The 23,193-nt window shown below is 36.0% G+C and overlaps 1 protein-coding gene across 4 annotated transcripts in view; it reads left to right on the top strand.

Annotated features, from left to right (window-relative positions):
* The window catches only part of LOC150087114 (ankyrin repeat and death domain-containing protein 1A-like), a 104,506-nt gene that overhangs the window by 63,443 nt on the left and 17,870 nt on the right, over positions 1-23,193 (top strand). The gene's annotated exons all lie outside the window — the stretch shown is intronic.

The following is a 23,193-nucleotide window of genomic DNA, read 5'->3' as shown; positions in this document are numbered from 1 at the left end:
GGGACAAAATTGTCAACATCACAACCGATGGGTGTCCTAGTTTGACAGGAAAAAACATTGGATTATTAAAAAGAATAAGCGACGAAATAAAGCATATTCCAGGAAAGGAAATAATTTTCATACATTGTATAATTCATCAAGAAACCCTTTGCAAAAGAGTTTTAAAACTGAAGCATGTTATATCGGTTGTAACGAAAGTAGTTAATTTTATTCGTGGAAGAGCTTTAAACCACCGGCAATTCATAACATTTTTGAAAGAAATTGAATGTGATTTTACTGATATTCCTTACCATACGGACATAAGATGGCTTAGTCTTGCAAAAGTGTTAAAACGATTTCATGATTTCTTGGATGAAATTGTAAACTTCTTAAATGCTAAGGACAAGCTGAATGAATTTTGTGAATTAAAAGATGAACAATGGCTGAACGACTTTTTCTTCTCCGTTGATATGTTTTCGCATCAAAATGAATTAAATTTATTATTACAAGGGAAAGGACTATTTATTTTTGATATGTATACAAATGTCACATCGTTTACGAGAAAGCTCAAGTTATTTTCGCAACAATTCCCAAATAAACAGCTAACTCACCCTCCAATCTTACAAAAAAGAGAAAAAAACTTGAAATGTGCTGATTTTAAGAAATATGAGGCTATAATAAGTGACTTATTTAATGAATTTACAAGAAGATTTGATGATATTCAGAAAATTTCTAAAGATCTATCTTTAGTAAGCCTACCATTTTATTTTAATGTCAATGATGCACCACCTTGTATCCAGTTGGAACTGATAAATTACAATCAAATTTAATATTAAAGAATCAATTTGCTGAAAAAACAATAATGGACTTTTATGCCTCGTTAAATCCAGAAATGTTTAAAAATATTCTGGATAATGCACAGAAATATTTGGCATTCTTTGGATCGACATACCTATGCGAAACTACATTTTCTTTAATGAAAAATACAAAGAGTAAAATTAGATCAAGAATAACGGATGAAAATTTAGGAGCAGTTCTACGAATAGCCACTAGTGAATTGAATCGCAATTTTGATGAAATCATAAATCAGGACCATTCCAAATATAATCCCTCACATTAAAGTTTTTGTTTTCTGCATTTACTTTGTTATCATAACAATAAAAATGTTTATTCCAAATTGTAGTTCTTACCTGTACCTATCTATAATCGACTCCTATTTAAATATTGTATTTACCTTTTTTAAAAATACATTAATAATTTGGTAATTCAAGTAATATAACATATTTTAGGTTCTGATTTTTTTTTGTTAAATCGTTCAATCTATTCCGGCCCGCGTCATGATACGAAAATTTCATTCGGCCTGCTGACGAAAAAAGTTGCCCACCCCTGCTTTAGCTTCTTGTGATTTCCACCAAATATGCATCCTCCCATCCACTCGAAATAACTGGAAACAGGACTCATCAGACCAGGAGACCTGTCTCTAATCATCCAAGGTCCAGTGCCAATGTTCTTTCACCCAGTCGAGGTGTAGAGTCCTGTGTCATGGTGTTAGCAATGGGACTCTGGTGGGTCGGTGACTCCCATAACCTATTGTGGCTAATGATTACTTGATGGTCTTGGTGGAGACGTTTCTAGCACCTCCCTCATTGAAGTTGGCAGTGATTTGTGCCACTTTTACTCTCCGGTTGGCTGAAACAATGAGAGACAGATGTCAATGGCCATGTTCATCCACCCTCAGCACTGTCCATGATGAGATGTTATTCCAGAAATGGCATATTCCTGATACACTCTTGATGCTGTCAAACAAGAATAATGCAATTTCTGTACCACCTCCGTGATAGAGTGGCCCATGCGTTGGCCACCCATCATCCCTCTTTCAAAGTCGATTAACTCATGACATTTATCCATACTGACATTGAATTACCGTCTATGTGAATGCAGTGATGCAGTTTACCTATATACCTGCCAAGCATTGGGTTTGTCCACTAGTGAGAGGGATGACAGCGTCACATTGCCCAGGAACCAGGTGTCTCATGAATTCTGTCCTTTCAGTATACACTAGACATATCAAGAGAATTTATGTGCGAAGCGTGATTAGTAGTGAGACTTTGCCAGTTGAGCCATCCTGTGACACCTCAGCATTGTCATGATGTTCTGATCTTGAAGTTGACCGAACAGCACTGATAGGTGTAGAGCTTTGTTCATCTTCAATCTTGTCATAGTCAGATACAGTACAAGTAGCTTTTGATGGCAGAGATCCGTCTTGATTTGGAAGATCAGGTTGCGTAACTTTTGTGAAGAAATTAGTCAGCTTTCCAGTCTTGGCCACTAAATCCAAAGCCTTTTGTTGATTCTTTTTTAGCCAGTTTTCTCTTTTTTGCACCACTTAATTGAACACATTTCATCTTGGGTCTGAAAATTACAGAAGAATAAATGTTAAAAAATACACATTAAACTCACAAAAGCTACTATTTTAAATTTGTAATAAATACACTATGGTATTTGTTTAACCTTCAGTATCACGACGAGCGATTTTTTTTTGGAAGAAAACTTTTTTTTTAACAATGTGGAGAAAATCGAACACAGCAGATAAGAACAATTACATAAAATTAACTAAAGTAGCATGTGGCAGTGAAAGAGTTAAAGTTGGCATGATAGCTTGGGAAAAAATGGTGATGCCCCCCTTTCCCTTGGTGCCCTAAGCATGTGCTTATTTTGCTTAATGATTAATCCAGCACTGTAACAACCCGTCACAGCAAGATGCCAGAGATTTTAAATAATGTGATGTAAATAAGATTATAATAAGATAAAATAATAATAAATAATATAATATAATAAGATGATAATAAGATGTAAAATGGCAGTTATTAATGAAAGTAGAAATGTATTTAAAAATGTAAGGCTCTACATTTGGATAATAAATAAATAAATACTCTTTATTGTACAATGAGAAAATTAACACTACTGTTAATAATCCCAAATTATTGTATTACTTGAGAATAACAAACTCATGGTGGTTAACAGTGAAAACGATTTAGGAGAAATTGTGCAATGTGACATGGCATGCTCTCGATGTGTTGATGGGTATGTGGTTTTTATCTATGATGTACAGGAATTTCGTTAGTAGGAACAAAGGGGTAATTATTCCATTGTACAAAGTCTTGCTTAAGCCATTTACCTTAGGTATTGTGTACAGGTTTGGAGTATTTCTGATGTTCTCAAAAATGTATAAGAAAACTGAAGGTAAAATTTTCCACACATAAGGATTGTTTCAATTTAAATTAAGGATTGATGAGACTGCATTTGGTATATTATGTTCCAACTCTTGCAGCTGCATTTAAAGAGACATTAAGCTTTTTGACTTGCCCAAAGACAGATAACTCATCTGTTGAAAATAGCAAGACATCTGTGTATGGAGTGACTGCAAAGTGTGTGTTACACAGCAGGGAAACCTGTAGGGTACAATTTGGGTGTGGAGGAATTATCTGGCTTAAGTTGTATAAGTTGAGCCCGTGACCACCAAATACGGAGGATGCGGAAAGGTCAGGGAATAACCACCGCATATCCCCCCCCCCCCGGGGCAATATGGCCTTAGTTGCTAATGCTTCTAAAAAAAAAAAAACCAACAAACCAAGTTGTATAAGACACTGGGCAGGGAATGTAGCAAAATAAACAACTATGAAATTATCACAATGAAATGGAATAAAGAATCCTGGAAACCTAAATACAATTTTATTGAGGTGTTGATGGGGGGAGAAGGACTAATAGACTGAACCTATAGAAGTTTACATTTGGCCAGCATGTTTCTACCATTCGAACAATCTACCTTGCCTTCCAGGATGGTTGAGGTTAGCAGTCTTATGATATTTAAGAGGCAGTTTGGTCAGTACTGGAGTTTGGAAGGGTATGATAAAAGTGAACACAGTTATGCAGACTTTTTTTTTTTGCTAATACAGCAAAAGCCTGAAATCATCGTTGTCTTTTTTTTTTGTTCCTAATTCATTTAGTTTGTTGAGTTAGTAAGTGCTAATATCCAATCACAGGAAGATCAGGAAGTTTGCACAATTTGTGGGGCTTGGTCCTAAACAAGTCTTCAACATCAGTGAAACAAAGCTGTTTGGAACACGTTCAACAGAACTTTCATCCCAAAGGAAGAGCTTGCCAAGTCATAAGTCATCTAAGAATCAACATACTTCTCCCAGAAGACAATGCTGCTTGGGATTTTAAGTTGAAACCAATGCTCATTTACCCCTACACGAACCCAAGAACTTTGACAGAATTTAGTTTCCTGTGGTTTGGAAGTCAAGCAAGTAAATTAAGTTACTAGAGCCTTTATCCAAGAGTGGTTCTGCCCTGCCCTGCCCTGCAGAGAACATTTACCTAAGTAATAATAACTTGGAAGTGAAGGCAGTGTTGATCATTAACAGTGCCCCAAGCTATCTAGACAACCTTTATAGGATGATTTAGTCATCAAATGGTGGGGATGGACTTTTTTTTTTTTTTTTTTTATTGACTTCACCTGGTAGTGCCATTAGGTTCGAAGCCCATATGCACTGATGGGGATGGACTGAAGAAGTCCATTATCTTTTCTCCCAGTGAAGTCAGTCTTACAGCCCATAGGCCAAAATGTGATTGCTGATTTCGAGCAATATTGCCATATGATCACTTCCACTAAATGCTTGGAGCCCACTTTAGGAAATTTTGGAAAAGCTTCAATGTCAACCTACTCTATAAGTGCTGCATGAAATTATTCACCTACTCTATAAGTGCTGCATGAAGGAATGGCCTAAATGTGTTACTTATTTCCCTGAATTCCAACAGGAGACACTTGAGAAAATGCAAGAAAGGGTTATTGATCAATTAAAATGCAGGAATTAAAACTCTGTGATGACGGCACATATTGAATGTCTCAGCAACTGAAGATATTCAATGTGTGCCATTGTGAATTGAATCTCTCAGCAAGTTAATTTTATAGTGATAGCTTAATTTTATCAGTACTCACCTCATTATCCATATATTATCTTTTGAAGTTCATTGGAAAGATGAAAGCATGAATAAAAACTAAATTAAAAGTTAAACTCTGTCTTCGTTTTCACCTTTCAGCCAACTAATGATGAATACTTCAAAAGTCCTTCGATTAGACTTTTGGCGTTACAATTTTTAGGATTAGGTTTTACATTTACATAGTGATTTTATGGATGACAACCGGGGGAATGGGTGGTGCACTTCTTCTTCCTCCAGGCTCAATCTTTAATTACTAATGTAGTTAAATTCTATTTTTAACTTTTAATTTAGTTTTTATTCATGCTTTCATCTTTCCAATGAACTTCAAAAGATAATATATGGATAATGAGGTGAGCACTGATAAAATTAAGCTATTGCTATATAATTAACTTCAGTAAATTCAAAATAAATGCGATTTTCTCATTACAACAAATTTTGGAGAAAAGAAGAGAATTCAACCTACCAATATTTCTGCTGTTTATTGATTATGCAAAAGCATATGACAATGTAAACTGGGAAAAACTTTGGCAGATTCTATATGAAGAAAATATCTCAACTCAACTCCAGAAAGTGATGAAAAGCCTACATAAAAACTCAAAAGTCTGCATAAAATATTCTAATGGCCAACTATCAGACCCAATTAACACCAATAAAGGAGTCAAACAAATTAACACCAATAAAGGAGTCAAACAAGGATGTGGACTAAAATATTAAATATTTATTAAATTAAATAAATAAATATTTATTTAATATCTACATCAATAAAATTATCAAAGAATGGAAACAAACAATTAACAATGGAATACAGTTGAACAACAGGAATAAAATCCAAACTATATTATATGCTGATGATCAAGTTATAATTGCAAAACCCAAAGTTGAACTACAAATAGCAGCAAATGAACTGAATAAAATAGGTAAAAAGTACAAGATGAAAATCTCCACCTCAAAAACAAAACCAATGGGATTATATGGAAAACACACACAAAGAGTAAAAATTGTTGTTAATGACAAAATAATAGAAAAAATATCTGTTTCACCTATTTGGGAAATTTAATATCAAATGAAGGGAAAGAAATCCACACTAAACTACAAAAATATAATAAAATGAACGGAACGATTAAACACCACTTCGGAAAATAAATATTTGCTGATGCTATCGAGGCAGTGTTAGGTGGGTCGGAAAACTGCTAGCTTGGGGGGATACAAAGACTAATAGTTTAACAGTAACCACAGGCAGAGGTGAAGGTGATTCTTGCACAACTTCTATTAGAATAAGAAGCGATCTGGAGCGAGCGGTGTTGGGGGTTTCAGGGACGGATTGCAGTCATCATGAAATAGGTGGGTATATGGGATGTGTTAGGGTAACTAGGAATAGGCATAGGAGCATGTATGCTTGCATGTATACCAATGCTAGAAGTATAGTAAATAAATTTGATGAATTTGAAGTGTTGGTCAAGACATCAAAGGCAGATATTGTTGGGATAGCAGAGACGTGGTGTCACACAGATATAAGGAATGCAGAACTGGAATTTGGGGAGTACAATGTGTACAGAAAGGATAGACAGGACAGAAAGGGAGGAGGTGTTATGCTGTTAATTAAGAAAAACATAAAATCAAAGGAAGTGCACCCAGTTAATATAGATGAACAGTGCACTGTTGAGTCAGTTTTGGTGTGAGATAAGCACTGCGAAAGCAAAAATAAGAGTAGGAGTGTGTTATAGGCCTAATGACTCGAATGAGTACAATGAACAATTGTACAGAGAAATAGAGTGGGCCAGTAAATCAGAATGTCTTATAATGGGGGATTTTAACTTCCCAGATATTGACTGGAACTTGTGGGTTGGTCACTCACACACTACTAAGACTTTTGTGGATTTATTGGATGATTGTTTTCTGCAGCAGCATGTTCGAGAGGCAACCAGAGAAAGTAATACTCTTGATCTGGTTATCAGCAGTGATCATTCGTGTATTAAGAATTTGCAGATAAAGGAACCACTAGGTGGCAGTGATCACAGTGTACTGATGTGGGATTTACTTAAAGATATAATTACCATCAGGGGTAAAGGAAAAGGTTTTTGCTTCCGCAAAGGTGAGTACAGTGGTCTCAGACAGTTTTTAAATTCTGTACAGTGGGATCAACTGACGATGTTACAAACAGTAAATTCTAAGTGGGAAGCATTCAAGGAATTAATCGTGGATGCTACTAAAAGTTTCATACCTATTAAGAAATATTATTCAAGGTTTAGGCCTAAATGGGTATCAAATGAACTAATGAGACTCGTGACTGAGAAGAAAAATGCATGGGATGCATATCAGGCGACGCAGAAGCCTATGGCAGATATAAGCTAGTCTGTAATCGGGTCACAAAGGAGGTTCGGCAGGCGAAGGCGGATTACGAGAAATCTTTGGCAAAAGATGCTAAGAAAAACAGCAAGTATTTCTTTACTTATATAAACTCTAAAAGGAAGGGGATGAACCTCATTGGTCCACTTGACATCGATGGTTCGACTGTTGATGATCTTGCTCAGATAGCAAACAAACTGAATGAGTATTTTGCATCTACATTCACACATGAGGAATTATTAAGGTTTGAAAATGCCACAAGGTTATCAAATTGTAGCAGTGTGCTTAATGATTTTGTAATAACTGAGAGCAAAGTGGAGGAGAAATTGTTGAAGTTAAACATAAGAAAGATACCTGGGGTGGATGGGATCTATCCAGTTATATTAAAGGAGGCGGCAAAGCAACTAAGCAAACCCTTAGCCATAATTATGAGAGCATCCTTGGACTCAGGGGAGGTTCCAACGGACTGGAGATGTGCAAATGTATCCCCAATTCACAAAGGTGGATCGAAGGGTGACACGAGTAATTACAGACCAGTTAGTTTAACTTCTGTTCCGGGTAAAATGATGGAGTTACTGGTTAAAGATGCATTGCACGATCATCTAGACAAGACTGCAGCAATAATTCAGACACAGCATGGGTTTGTTAAGGGAAAGTCTTGTCTGACAAATTTGATTGGTTATTATGATGTGGTCACAAAGGAACTGGATGCAAAAAATAATTTTGATATCATATATTTGGATTTCAGGAAAGCTTTTGACACTGTTGCGCATGGAAGACTATTGTACAAATTGGAGCAGAATGGTATTAAGGGTAAGTTGCTACAATGGATAAAAGGATGGTTAAGTGGGAGAAGACAGAGGGTGGTAATCAATGGGTGCTACTCTTCGTGGACTAATGTTATTAGTGGAGTCCCACAGGGTTCGGTGTTAGGTCCACTGTTGTTTTGTATATTTATCAATGATATTGATGAAGGTATATCAGGCCTAATGTCGAAGTTTGCAGGTGACACAAAGGTTGGCAGGGTTGTTAATGACAGTCATGCCAGTGTGCTACTGCAACAGGATCTAGATAATTTGGGCAGATGGGCTAAGAAGTGGCAACTGAAGTTTAACCTTGACAAATGCAAAATACTGCATATGGGTAGAAGTAACCCCAAAGAAACGTACCAACTGTGTGGTACTACACTTAAGGTGGAAGAAAATGAAAAAGACCTGGGAGTAATTGTGCACTCAGATATGAAGTTTTCTGAGCAATGCTGCCAGGGCAGGGCATGGGGTTTTGTCAATGATATATAGGAATTTTGCTAGCAGGGAAAAGGAGGTGATTGTCCCTCTGTATAAGGCAATGGTCAGGCCACGCCTTGAGTACTGCATACAGGTCTGGAGGCCTCATTTTAGGAAGGATGTAGATTTGCTTGAGCATGTACAGAGAAGGGCAACAAGATTGGTGAGGGGAATGAAGGGATCCTCTTACCAAGAGAGGCTTAAGTTCTGCAAATTGCAGTGGCTGGAGACTAGGCACCTGCGCGGTGATCTCATTGAGGTGTATAAGGCCTTGAATGGGTTGAGCACGCTGAATTCTGATGGGATCCTTCCACTTGTTCAGATTACGAACCTAAGGGGGCATAAATTCAAATTAAGAAAGGACGGATGTAGAATAGATGTGCGGAAATTTGCCTTTAGCCAGCGGGTGGTTAATTGCTGGAACAAACTTCCATCTCTCGTTGTGGAAGTTGATAGGTTAAATAAATTTATGGAGGAACTGGACAGGCATTTGGAGGGAATGGTGTGATTTTTTTTTTTTTTTTTTTGGCTGATGCTGCATAAGCTCCTACATTTGCTTTCTTGCATCACATGCTACTACTACTACCACTACCAGCAGCTAATTAAGCCATATTGAGAAGAAAGCCCAAAAATGTCTCTGCTCTCACCAGTCTAGATTGACACTATCCTGTGATTTTTGAATTCAATTTGTTAAGGTCAAGCCAGCAGTGAACTGTTCATCTGAAAAAATTCATTCGTGAAAATGATATTATTTGTTCACGTTATATTTTATCCAGTTTTCACCACATGAAATTACCAGTAAGTGCAATGCATAATTTTCTTAAATTAATTTTAGAAAACTCTGTGATGCTGTTCAGGCTTAACAGCATCCAGTGCACTCTTACATTTAGCAGTAGAAGGAAATTAATAATGCTACTTGCTAGATCTTGAATAAACTAATGCTAATTTTTGTTTAGTTCTCAGAATAAAGTGGGGAGAGGGAGAAGAGATAAAAGGTTAGGGTATGCTATGCGTGAGAGAGGAGAGGTTGCATTAATGTTATGTGAATAAGTAATATGATCTTAATTGAATTATTTCATTGCATAATAATTTGAAAGAGAGTTAAAGCTGTTATTTTGGATTATTAGAAGGGAGGAGGTATGTTTAAAAAGTTAAAAAATCACATGACATAATGGGGGAATGGCCCCAAATTCTATGAAACAGTTACTATTAATTTTTAGTAATTAATAGTAACCTACTATTGTTTATTGAGATCAAAATGAGGGAAGGAAGGATCATGTAAAATTTTATTATGAATTATGGGTCGAGGGCAGAGGTTATGGTGCAGAAAATGTTATGCTTTAATGGGAAAGGGGTCAAAGCTGTTGTTACCAAGTTGCTGCCCATTAGTTGAGGCATATGATGCAAGAAAGCAAACTTATACAGCATCAGCCAAAAAAAACCCTTCCCATTTCACCCATCTGGTCACTCCAAATGTTTGTCTAGTTCAGCCTTAAATTTATTTAAGCTATCAACTTCCACAATAACAGATGTAAATTTGTTCCAGCAATCACCCACCTGCTGGCTAAAGGCAAATTTCCGCACATCTATTCTACAACTGACTTTCCTTGATTGAATTTATGCCTCCTCAAGCGTGTAAATTGAGCAAAAGAAAGAATCCCCTCAGCACTGAGTTGCTCAAACCATTCAAAGCCTTATACACCTCAATCAGATCACCTTGCGGGTGCGTAGTCTCCAGACAAACTTAAGCCTTTCTTGGTAAGAGAAACCCTCTGTTCCCCTCACTAACCTCGTTGTCCTTCTCTGTACTTGTTCCAGCAGGTCTACATCCTTCCTAAAATGAGGCCCCCTAGACCTGAATGCAGTACTCAAGGTGTGGCCTGACCATTGCCTTATACAAAGGGATAATCAGTTTCTTGTCTCTGCTAGGAAAATTCCTATATATCATTGACAAAACTTCATGACTGGCTCTGGCAGCCCATCTGCACTGCTCAGAGAACTTCATATCTGACTGCACAATTACCCCCAGGTCCTTTTCATTCTCCACTTCCCTGAGTGTTGTACCACTCAGTTGGTACGTTTCTCTTGGGCTACTGCTACCCATATGGATTACTTTGCATTTGTCAACGTTAAACTTCAGTTGCCACTTTTCAGCCCGTCTGCCTAACTTTGGCAACCTTTGTATTGTCTGCAAACTTGGAAATTAAGCATGGTATACCTTCATTGATATCATTTCAGGAGAATGTTTCAAAAAGTTAAAATATGACATTGTGTAATGTGTGAATGGACCCCTGAAGTATACTGTACTGTATACAAAATGTTATAAAATATGAGCTAGAATAAATTTTAAACTATAATTTTATTATTATTATTATTTTTTTTTTTTTCATTTATAGTTTTTTTCTGGCATTATATGACATGTTACATGCTAGTCTTTTAATAGTAGATATATATTATTATTAGTAGTTTTATTAATAGTAGTCTAAAACTACTAAAAAGACTTTTTTGATAATTATTTTCTTGTATAGATTTCTGACTTCTTATTTAGGACCGTCATCATCATCGTCAGCCATTTTCAATCCACTGCAGGATGAAGGCCTCTCCAGCAACTTTCCAGTTCCTTCTGTTTTGAGCACTGGCCATCCATTTACTACTCAAAAACTCATGAATTTCATCTATCCATCTCCGCCTTTGTCTTCCAGGTTTTCTTCTAGCTCCTCTTGGGTACCATTCTGTTATTTTCTTAGTCCATCTGTCATCATGTCTTCGAGCTATATGTCCTGCCCAAGACCATTTTAGTTCTTTAGTTTTGATAAGAATGTCCTTTACTTGAGTTTGCTGCCTAATCCATGTGTTTCTCTTCTTATCTAACAGTCTGATTCCCAATATAATTCGTTCCATTCTTCGCTGTGTAGTTCTCAGCTTCTCTTCCATTCTTTTGGTGAGTGCTCAAGTTTCACTTCCATAAGTCATGGTGGGGAGTATACATTGGTTCATTATTTTACGTTTCAGACAAACTGGGATATTGCTCTTCAGTATGTGACTATATTTCCTGAATGCTATCCATCCAAAATTTATTCTTCTCTTGACTTCCAGCCATTTATCATTATTACAGCTAATAACTTGTCCCAGATAAGTATATGACTCCACCTTTTCAATTACTGCTCCTTCGATCATTATTTCCCTTTCTGTGGCATACTTGTTCATCATTACTTTTGTTTTAGCCATATTCATCTTTAGTCCAAAATCCTTACTAACTGTGCATAACTGATTAAGATTTTCCTCTAATTCTTTGGGATCGTGGCTTATGACCACAATGTCATCTGCAAATCGTAAATGGTTTAGGTACTCTCCGTTCACATTGACTCCTTTCTGCGACCAGTCTAATCTTCTGAAAGCTTCCTCAAGGGCAGCAGTAAACAGCTTCGGAGATATTGTGTCTCCTTGTCGAACTCCTTTCTCGATTTTAAATTTCCTACTGTCTTTGTCTAGTCTAATAAAGGATGTAGCACTCTCATATATTTTCTTCAAAATCATAATATATGGAGTATCTATGCCTTGTCTTTCCAGTGCCCCAAACATTGCCTTATGCTGTATGGAGTCAAATGCCTTTTCATAATCCACAAATGCCAGGCATAATGGTGTTTTATATTCATTTGCTTTCTCCATTAGCTGTGACATTACGTGAAGGTGATCCATAGTTGAGAATCCTGTCCTAAAGCCAGCTTGCTCTTTCGGTTGATTCTCATCAAGTATTCTTTCTAATCTGTTAGTAATGGCCCTTGTGAATGACTTGTAGATGTGGGATAACAAGCTAATTGGTCTATAATTTCCAATTTCTGATTTATCTCCTTTCTTATGCAACAAAACTATGACTGCATTATTCCACTGCTTAGGCGTCACACCTTTTCTAATGCACTTTGTGAAGAGCCTTGCCAGTTTTTGTGTTATGTCTCTTCCTCCCAATTTTAACAACTCTACAGTAACTTCATCTTCCCCCGGGGCTTTCCGATTCTTCATTTTCTTCAATGCATGTTCTACCTCATCAGGAAGAATATCGGGTATGTCGTATGTGTTGCTACTTTGCAATCCATCTTCCCCACTGCTGGTATCATTCCCTCGCTCCTTGTATAATTCTCTATAGTAGTCTTCTGCTATTTGAATTATGCCTTCTCTGCTGTTTATAAGTACACCTTCGCTATTCTTCAGTTTCAGTATCATTTGTCTTTCTGTATTACTGCTCATGGCTGCTGATTTCAATCCTTTGTTTTCCCTTAATGCTTGTTCTACTTTTCTTGTGTTAAATCTTCTTATGTCCTCTCTGAGTCTCTTTCTAATGGCTTTGCATAACTCAGTATACTCAGTTTTCTCCCTGTCAGTGTTTTTCTTGCTCTTCATTTGTCGTCTTTGGTTCATCATGACAAGTGTTTCTTGACTAATTTTTTCTTCTTTGGATTTCTGTTTCCCTATAGGTTTCTTGGGCTTTATCACTTAAAAAAGTTGTAATATTCCTCGTCGATATCTTGGTCCTGAGCAGTCTGCAGAAGCTCAAACTTGTTCTTAAGTTCCAGTACATACTGCTTTTTCTCCTCCTCTGTTATCTCAAAGACCTTTGTATTATTTACTCGAGTCAGTTTTTTCCTTTCCTTTCCTACATCTATATCAAGTGTACATCTTACCATTCTGTGATCACTTCCAACATTTACCTTATTCAGGACGGTAACATCATTCACAATATAACTTCTGTTAGTGAGGATGAAGTCGATTTCATTAGTTGTTAATCCATTTGGACTCTTCCATGTCCACTTTCTGTTCACCCTTTTCTTGAAAAAAGTGTTCATTACTGACATTCCTTGAGATTCTGCAAATTCCACAAGTCTTTCACCTCTTTTATTTCTTTCACCAATTCCAAAATTTCCTATAGTTCCTCTTTCTGCGCTGTTTTGCCTTTTTCCAACCTTAGCATTGAAGTCCCCCATAATAATAGTGTAGTGGGTTTTCTGCTCATCTAGAAGACTCTCAATTTCAGTGTACATTTCTTCAACCTCTTCATCATCATGGCTCGATGTTGGTGCATAAATCATTATAATCTTTAGCTTGTACCTCTTAGAAATCTTGAGTATTAGTCTTGACACCCTTGGTGATGTACTTTTGAATTCCAAAATGTTGTTTTTAAAATCTTTATGCACCAGAAACCCAACTCCACCTTCACTCCTTTCACTGTTTCCATTGGTGTACAGCAGATTTCCACTTGATAAACTTATAAGTGATTCATTTCTTCTTCTTGTTTCAGCCAAACCAATGATATTCCAATTCACATTTTCTAATTCCTTTTCCAGCTCTAATATCCTGTCTTCACCGATGAGTGATCGTACATTATAACAAGCCAAGTTCAATTTCCGTGCATGGCAGCCTGGTCGTACCCAGAGATTCTTAGCACCCTCTGCTTCCACTCTGATCCTCTCGCTGCCGTAAGAGGGAGAGTGAAAGCTGCTGGGGACTGAGGGCCATTTGTATTGTTGTGCTCTCATTGCTGGAGGGTTTGGTCTTTTCCTCTTCACGCTGACCAGGCGTCTTGAAGAGAACCACTCTACACGTTCGTTGCCACCTAAGTGACGTAACAGGGCTTACCATCGAGAAGGCGTGCATGAGTGGATTTTAGGGAGGTAGGCCAACCGGACTTCTCCTAAATCTTCTGTAATAGAGAGATATTGGATCCATCAGTGTTTTAGGCTGAGTGTCTGATAACACACAGGATACCTGTTCCCCTCTAAGCCCGTATCAATGCTATAGTTTAAAACATGAGTCAGCAAATGATTGATTGTACTGCATAGAAATAAAAATATATTATAATTTTCTGGATAACAGCAATGCAAAAAATCTCATCAATTATTTGCCTGATTTCATTTTTATATTTAATTCAAATTCAAATATTATTTTATATACTTTATACTAAAAAAATATAATTATAGAAATAGAATGTATTTTATTAATATTTAATACTTGTATTATTAGTGTAATATAAGTATGATGATAGTGAAATTATAGTAGTCTTATAATACCGTGACAAAACTGACAAAAAAATGAATGGCAAATGCCTAAAAAACGGTACTCACCTTGTATAAATCTGCAATAAATTTATTGGTAGATGGTGGCTAAATTTAGGTTGGAAGAAGCATTAAAAAGAACTAAGGCAGAGAATGGGGTAAAGGTATTTTAAACAGATTTAAAATGAGCGCAAGGAAGTAGAAGTGCAGATCTCCAATCCTTGGTTGTCATAAAAAGGTTGAAGGACACGAATGAAAGAATGAAATAAAAGAGAAGACCGGTGGTGCCAATAGTCATTGCGAGGGACTTTCGTTGAATGAACCATCATCAGTTGGCAAATGGAAGAGAAGTGATCGCATGTTGTATTTAAAGTTTATCTATACTCTCGTGATGCTCTTTTTGACACGTGGGAACTTTAGCTGCGAGAGGTTCCAAGCCGGTGAGAGGTTGAAGGGAAGTTTAGCATTAATAATGTTGAGATCGGAATGGTGTCGGTACCATTCGATGGTGAGGGCTTCATATTGAAGAATTCTGTAGCTCGATCTAAGTAATATAAGTATTAAATAGTTTCTTAAGTTATATACATTATAAAAAAAGCATGTAATAACATACAATAAGATCACATTTTGCCTGAAAATGGAATGGAATTTTATTTTTTTCTCTATCATTCTTATGATTCAGAAAAATTACAACAAAATCTGAAGACAAAATATACCACACACTCAAACTCAGAGATGTGGCACCTCTAATTATATGAGCTAAAATTGAGATAAGATAGGGTTACCATCTTCTGCGCTCATAAAAAGAGGACATTTACATGTTTTGGGGCGAATAAAAGAGGACAAAAAGTTCATCTTGGATTAAAAAAGAGGACAAATATATTATGCAAATAATAAAATAAAGACAATGTAAACCACATTTACTGATGTTTAGGATTAGTACATTCATATTTGTTTTGAGAAATTATTTCTTTCAATAGCTCTGGATTGCCTCTCAAATATGTGTAAAAATCAAAGCATGACATGTGTTTGAAATTGTACTGCAAAAACAAAATACCTTTTACAGAATTGACATTTAACCTATTCCTTTTTTTCATCCACCGACTTTGCATTAGAGAGAATACTCTCTCTACATTTGCATTGTGAGGAGGAATTGCAAAGAAAAATTGGACAATTTTCAACAATTCTGAATGGAATTCAATATTTTTTGAATTACTAAAATATTTGGCCCACTTTTCATGTATAAGCATGTTTTTAAAATCTTTGTTATTCATTTAACCCTCAAAAAATTTCTTCAAATTGTTAAATTGGTCAAAACACTTAACATCATCAATTGTTACCCCTTTGTCAATCAAGTAGGAAATAGAACATTCTACATCATTCCAGCTTGGTACTGCATCCATTTTCATCCACATAAAACAGGAAATGGATTCCATATGGTGAAGCCACTTATCTAAATATTCCATGCAATTTCTATACAGATTTTTTGTATCACTAGAAAATTTTTCACATTCAAGTACAAGTCCTTCATCATGTTTTTTGTATAGCATTTCCTTTACTCTTAATGGCATGAAGTTGTGATCCATCCGTTTCGAGATATTTTCTTTCATTGAGATTAACACATCTAGGACTTCTGCAGCTGAGTTACTTTCCCTTTCAATTCATTGTATATGTGTATGGAATACACTCCTAAGTGATTGCATGAACCAAAGATGAATCTCACTAAATCCATTTTCAAAGAACCTTTTAATCACAATGGGAGGTTTTTCTTGGGATAGAAAATAAGCCTGTAAAGCTGGAAACATATCTATGAGCCTTGTGATGTTTGGAAATAATGAAAGCCATCTTGTCTTGCTGTGAGGAAGGAGCTGTCTATATTCAATCTCAACAAACTCACAGTATTCCTTAAGCTCTTCAGTCCGGACTGTATAATTATGAAAATACTGGTAAATTTTAAAAACAATGTTCTCTATATCAACTTCCCAAAGTTCTGCGGCATTCTGAAGACAATTGTTTAAAATATGTGCAGGGCAGCCCACTCCAATCAAAGTCTTGTTATGCAACAATTTCTTTAATTTTGCAAAGACATTATTCCCTTCTTCATTTCTTCTCAGTCCTCCAAACATTGTATTGCTTGATTTGATTTTATTGGTGCATTAGCAACTAAGGCTATAAACATTGTATTGCAATTGTCCCCAGTGAATGCAATACATGTTTCACACAAACCATTTTTTTTTTTTCAAGAGTTTCTTTAACATACGTAGAAATGGTATCTGCAGTCTCATTAGACATCTTCTGTAATTCAATTAATTTTGTTTGTAACCCTCCTTCATTTACATCAAAATACTGAATAATTAATGGGAAGATTTTTTCAGAACCATGATTACTTCCATCAGTTGAGATCCCACAGTATGCAATTTTATTTTATTTTAAAGTTTTTACAGTAACATTAAGAGAATGATTTGCAAGTACAAAGTTTACAATTTCTTCTGTCTTGGTTCTAGCGCAGGAAAATCTTTTTGCTATCTCAGAATCAAAAAATACATTTTTTAACATGACAGTTGTGCAATCCATTAATTTGTAACTACTATGATGTTTAACAGTGTGAAAAGCAAAGATACCCCTGCAGCAGCCAGATCATATTCTATTTTACCGACAGCTTTGACAAAAAAATCTGTAACCTTTCCCGAAGAATTGATGAAACTATCATATTGAAACTGAGAAGCACTTTCTTGTGCTTCTCAGTTTCAATATGATACTTCAAATCACCAACCCCTTTATTGGCTACTGAAACATATGTCCCCATTCCGCAAACTTTACATTCAGCTTCCCATTACTCTCTCGGCCAGATACAAAACATGGAAATTTGTTTTTCATCTCTTCTGTAAACATGCACTTCCTTTTAGGCATTTTAGGGGATGTATAGTCTTTATAATATTAATTTTTATAATTGAAATAATAATAAATATTTTTTATTGTAAGTAGTGAAGCATAAATTTTATTAAGGTTAGGTTATGTTTTACATTCAACTAAACTAACCTAATTGCAGAAAAGTACCTACAGGTATAAAGATGGATAATAAATATTTTTGTTATTAAAGTGAAAAACAGTATTTTAAAAAAAGGTAAACTTTGGTATTAAATAAACTAGTATCTGCCTCTTGATTGGATTGTTGATAAGTATACCAAATTTAGTCGACAGTACGCAACTTTCGATCAATTTAGTGTGCACACAGCTCAAATCCAGGTTTTCATATGCTGCAATCAATTTCTAGAGAAAACAGTCCCTCTAACTGTCAATATTTATTTGACATGCTGGAATTCCTGTAATTTATATATCTTTTTCTAGCACACCATCTGATCTTCATCATCATCATCAGCCATTTTCAATCCATTGCAGGATGAAGGCCTCTCCAGCAACTTTCCAGTTCCTTCTGTTTTGAGCACTGGCCATCCATTTACTACCCAAAAACTCATGAATTTCATCTATCCATCTCCGCCTTTGTCTTCCAGGTTTTCTTCTAGCTCCTCTTGGGTACCATTCTGTTATTTTCTTAGTCCATCTGTCATCATGTCTTCGAGCTATATGTCCTGCCCAAGACCATTTTAGTTCTTTAGTTTTGATAAGAATGTCCTTTACTTGAGTTTGCTGCCTAATCCATGTGTTTCTCTTCTTATCTAACAGTCTGATTCCCAATATAATTCGTTCCATTCTTCGCTGTGTAGTTCTCAGCTTCTCTTCCATTCTTTTGGTGAGTGCTCAAGTTTCACTTCCATAAGTCATGGTGGGGTGTATACATTGGTTCATTATTTTACGTTTCAGACAAACTGGGATATTGCTCTTCAGTATGTGACTATATTTCCTGAATGCTATCCATCCAAAATTTATTCTTCTCTTGACTTCCAGCCATTTATCATTATTACAGCTAATAACTTGTCCCAGATAAGTATATGACTCCACCTTTTCAATTACTGCTCCTTCAATCATTATTTCCCTTTCCGTGGCATACTTGTTCATCATTACTTTTGTTTTAGCCATATTCATCTTTAGTCCAAAATCCTTACTAACTGTGCATAACTGATTAAGATTTTCCTCTAATTCTTTGGGATCGTGGCTTATGACCACAATGTCATCTGCAAATCGTAAATGGTTTAGGTACTCTCCATTCATATTGACTCCTTTCTGCGACCAGTCTAATCTTCTGAAAGCTTCCTCAAGGGCAGCAGTAAACAGCTTCGGAGATATTGTGTCTCCTTGTCGAACTCCTTTCTCAATTTTAAATTTGCTACTGTCTTTGTCTAGTCTAATACAGGAGGTAGCACTCTCATATATTTTCTTCAAAATCATAATATATGGGGTATCAATTCCTTGTCTTTCCAGTGCCCGAAACATGGCCTTATGCTGTATGGAGTCAAATGCCTTTTCATAATCCACAAATGCCAGGCATAATGGTGTTTTATATTCATTTGCTTTCTCCATTAGCTGTGACATTACATTAAGGTGATCCATAGTTGAGAATCCTGTCCTAAAGCCAGCTTGCTCTTTCGGTTGATTCTCATCAAGTATTCTTTCTAATCTGTTAGTAATGGCCCTTGTGAATGACTTGTAGATGTGGGATAACAAGCTAATTGGTCTATAATTTCCAATTTCTGATTTAGCTCCTTTCTTATGCAGCAAAACTATGATTGCATTATTCCACTGCTTAGGCCTCACACCTTTTCTAATGTACTTTGTGAAGAGCCTTGCCAGTTTTTGTGTTATGTCTCTTCCTCCCAATTTTAACAACTCTACAGTAACTTCATCTTCCCCCGGGGCTTTCTGATTCTTAATTTTCTTCAATGCATGTTCTTAATTTTCTTCAATGCATCATCAGGAAGAATATCGGGTATGTCATATGTGTTGTTACTTTGCAAACCATCTTCCCCACTGCTGGCATCATTCCCATGCTCCTTGTATAATTCTCTATAGTAGTCTTCTGCTATTTGAATTATGCCTTCTCTGCTGTTTTTAAGTACACCATCGCTATTCTTCAGTTTCAGTATCATTTGTCTTTCTGTATTACTGCTCATGGCTGCTGATTTAAATTCTTTGTTTTCCTTCAATGTTTGTTCTACTTTTCTTGTGTTAAATCTTCTTATGTCCTCTCTGAGTCTCTTTCTAATGGCTTTGCATAACTCAGTATACTCAATTTTCTCCCTGTCAGTGTTTTTCTTGCTCTTCGTTTGTCGTCTTCAGTTCATCATGACAAGTGTTTCTTGACTAATTTTTTCTTCTTTGGATTTCTTTTTCCCTATAGGTTTCTTGGGCTTTATCTTCTGATCTTCACGTGTTATCTACTCTCTAAACCAGGTGTCCGCAAACTTTTTTTTGGAAAGGGCCAGATCATAAAATTTTTAGGCTCGGCGGGCCAGGTAGCAAGCTCGAAGATATTTACATGGGTAATTCTACTCATAGAGCAACAAAAAAAAAACAGGTTCATAATCTTTTTATTAGGAAGTGATATTTTACATAATATTTATACACATGCTGACACTTACAAAAAATTAATAAAATATTTCCATTTATTAATAAACGTATTATAGAACTGGTTAAATTTTGTACTAATGCGATGAATGTAATTGTTTTTTCTGAGATAATATTTCATCATACTGGAGTTCGAAGTTAGTACTTCTTATCATTAAAGTTGTTTGCAAATGGTCATCCGTTAATAATGATCTGTATTGCGATTTTACATATTTCATTTTCGAAAATGTCTTTTCACATTGGTAAGTACTCCCAAATACAGATATAAATCCCCGTGCATATGATTTTAATTGACCGTATTTATCTTCCGAAAGATATTTATAGAATTGGGTTAGATCCATTTCTTTAAACCTAACCTTTAGCATATCATCATTTTGCAGATCAGTCACTTCCAATTGAAGGTCTGATGGAAGCTCCTCAATTGTACAGCCAAATGGATTTTGAAATATGGAAATGTCTTTTGCACTTGCATCAAGATCCGAAAAACGATGTTATAATTGTAGTTTAAGTTCAGAAAATATATCTGCCATGAATTTTTTTGGGAATGGGGATTTCGCTAATATTTGAAATTTTTTACAGCATGGAAAATGGTCAAACTTGGTTAATGTGATTTGTATTTCAAACAATTCAAATTTTTGACGATGTGACTTTACGATAGAATACGTTTCACATATGAGCACCCCTGTTTTCCCCTGTAATTAAGTTAAATTTGTTAAGATATCCCACGATGTCTGTAACAAATGCTAATTTCCATAGCCATTCATTGTTAGATAATAGTGGTTGTGGGCAGTTTTTCTCATTTAGAAAAATTTCTGTTGCTTCTCTGCATTCAAAAAATCTCAATAAAACTTTTCCATTGCTGAGCAATCGAACTGCTGTATGGTAGGGCAAATCAGGATATTCGGCTTCAATCTCTAATAAAAAATCACGAAACTGATGATGATTAAGTCCACGAGAGCGAATAAAGTTAACTGCTGACGCAACTGATTCAATAACACATGACAGATTGAGGTGTTTCCCACAAAGAGCCTGCTGGTGAATAATACAATGAATTACCAGAGGTTTTGAACATTTAGCTTCTTCACAAGCCTTAAAAATTTGTCCAATTAAACCTTTCTCCGTTCCACATATATTTTTACCACCATCAGTTGTGACACATTTTAACTGATTCCATTGCAAATTGTACTGTGTTAGCGTTTTCTTAACTTCCTTGAAGATATCTTCTCCTGTAGTTGTTCCATGCAGACTATTCATAGAAGCTAATTCTTCAGTAACCTCAAACTCAGTATTGACTCCTCGAATAAATAGCAACAATTGGGCAGTATCAGTAATGTCTGTAGACTCATCAAGAGCCAACGAAAACCACTTGAAATTTTTTGCCTTGTCCTTTAATTGACTCTTGATGTGGCTCCCGATGTCCTCAAGTCTTCTAACAGTTGTTCCCGCCGAAAGACTGACAGATCGAAACAAATCCATTTTCTCTGGACCCATTTCTTCGGCTGCCACAAGAAAACATGATTTAATTAATTCACCATTGCTAAATAGTTTCCCTTTCTTGGCTAATAAATGAGTTATTCGTAAGCTTACTTTAGTTACTGCTTCATTATAATTTTTTATTTTAACAAATAAATTGCGTTGTGATGATGCATTACATTTTAAACTTTCCAATTTTAGCTTCCGTTGATTTTCTGTGAGTTTTGAATATTGTGCCGCATGCTTAGTTTGGTAATGACGACGTATATTGTACTCTTTTTCGCACAGCTATTGTGTCATTACATAATAAACATGATACTTTGTCATTTATTTCTATAACAAAATAATTCGCACTCCATTCAGCTTTAAAAGCACGACATTCGAAGTCCACTTTTCTCTTCATATTTGGTCTTGAGGGTGACATGACATGGAAACGGTGGGTAATAAATAAAAGGGAAAAAAAAGATCGCAGAGCGCCGTGACAGACAATACCACGTGCGCCGCTAAAGCAAAACTGAGAGAAATGCTGGCAACACTTGTTCTACGGTAGACGACAGAATGCGAATATGCGACGCCAGTAGTGCCACGTGCGGTCGTTATTTTCAACTTGACTATCAGCTATTGCACGCGTAATTTGATTTTTAATTTTTTTCATGTAAAAAACAATATTAACCCGCGGGCCGGATTAAAAAGAGGGAGCGGGCCATAGTTTGCCGACCCCTGCTCTAAACCAAAATACAGGTGGGCCTCGATTAATTCGTCCCGCAAGCGCATCGCGCAAAACGGAAACGCATTAATCGAATATCATAACCAATAGGAAAAATTATAATTGGTCCTTGACCTTCTGGAATGTCCATAAAGAATTTTAAAAATACCTTTTAAATAACTTTTTAACTGTATATGATGTAAAAGATAATGAAAATAATTATGGAACTAAATGTTTATTGCATAAAACAGCAGTTCTTAAACTGTGTGCCGCGGAATATTTTAAATTTTTGAGATGCCGTGCGAACTACTAGCTCGAGGTAATTCAGTTTCATCATTTCTTATTAAGTTGTTTGGACCTAACTACTAAACGAAACTGTTAGGTATTTCTTTTGGTCTGGGTGCGCCTTGAAAAATATTACTGAGACATTAAAGGCGCCGTGAACCAAGAAACTTTGGGAACCTCTGACATAAAATACACAATGAAGAAATTACTGTTGCGGAAATATTTGAACAGTGTTGACTTTCTCTTTTCATCAATCAATTTCCGATAGCCGACAACAATCTTCTCTGGGCCCTGGCGAAATAAATATCGCAGAGACCATCAAACCTTTTGTTTGAGGTTCTATGCGATACGAAAGATTTCATCTAATTCTTTTTCCGTTATCTCCTTCGCGGTAACATTTTCATCTGGCTCATTTAAAAATTTGAATTTTTAAATTCCAGTCTGCATTGACTTTATTAGCAGGAGACAAACACGTCTTCTTCCGATGGTTGATGGAACACACCGAGGCAGGCAGCAGGCAAACGTTTGTTTATTGACCGTACGA

This window comes from Mastigoproctus giganteus, chromosome 4 (assembly GCF_048544385.1).
Source record: "Mastigoproctus giganteus isolate SK-2022 chromosome 4, ASM4854438v1, whole genome shotgun sequence".
In the NCBI taxonomy this organism is placed as follows: Eukaryota; Metazoa; Arthropoda; class Arachnida; order Uropygi; family Thelyphonidae; genus Mastigoproctus; species Mastigoproctus giganteus.
This window is presented reverse-complemented; position numbering and strand designations above follow the sequence as displayed.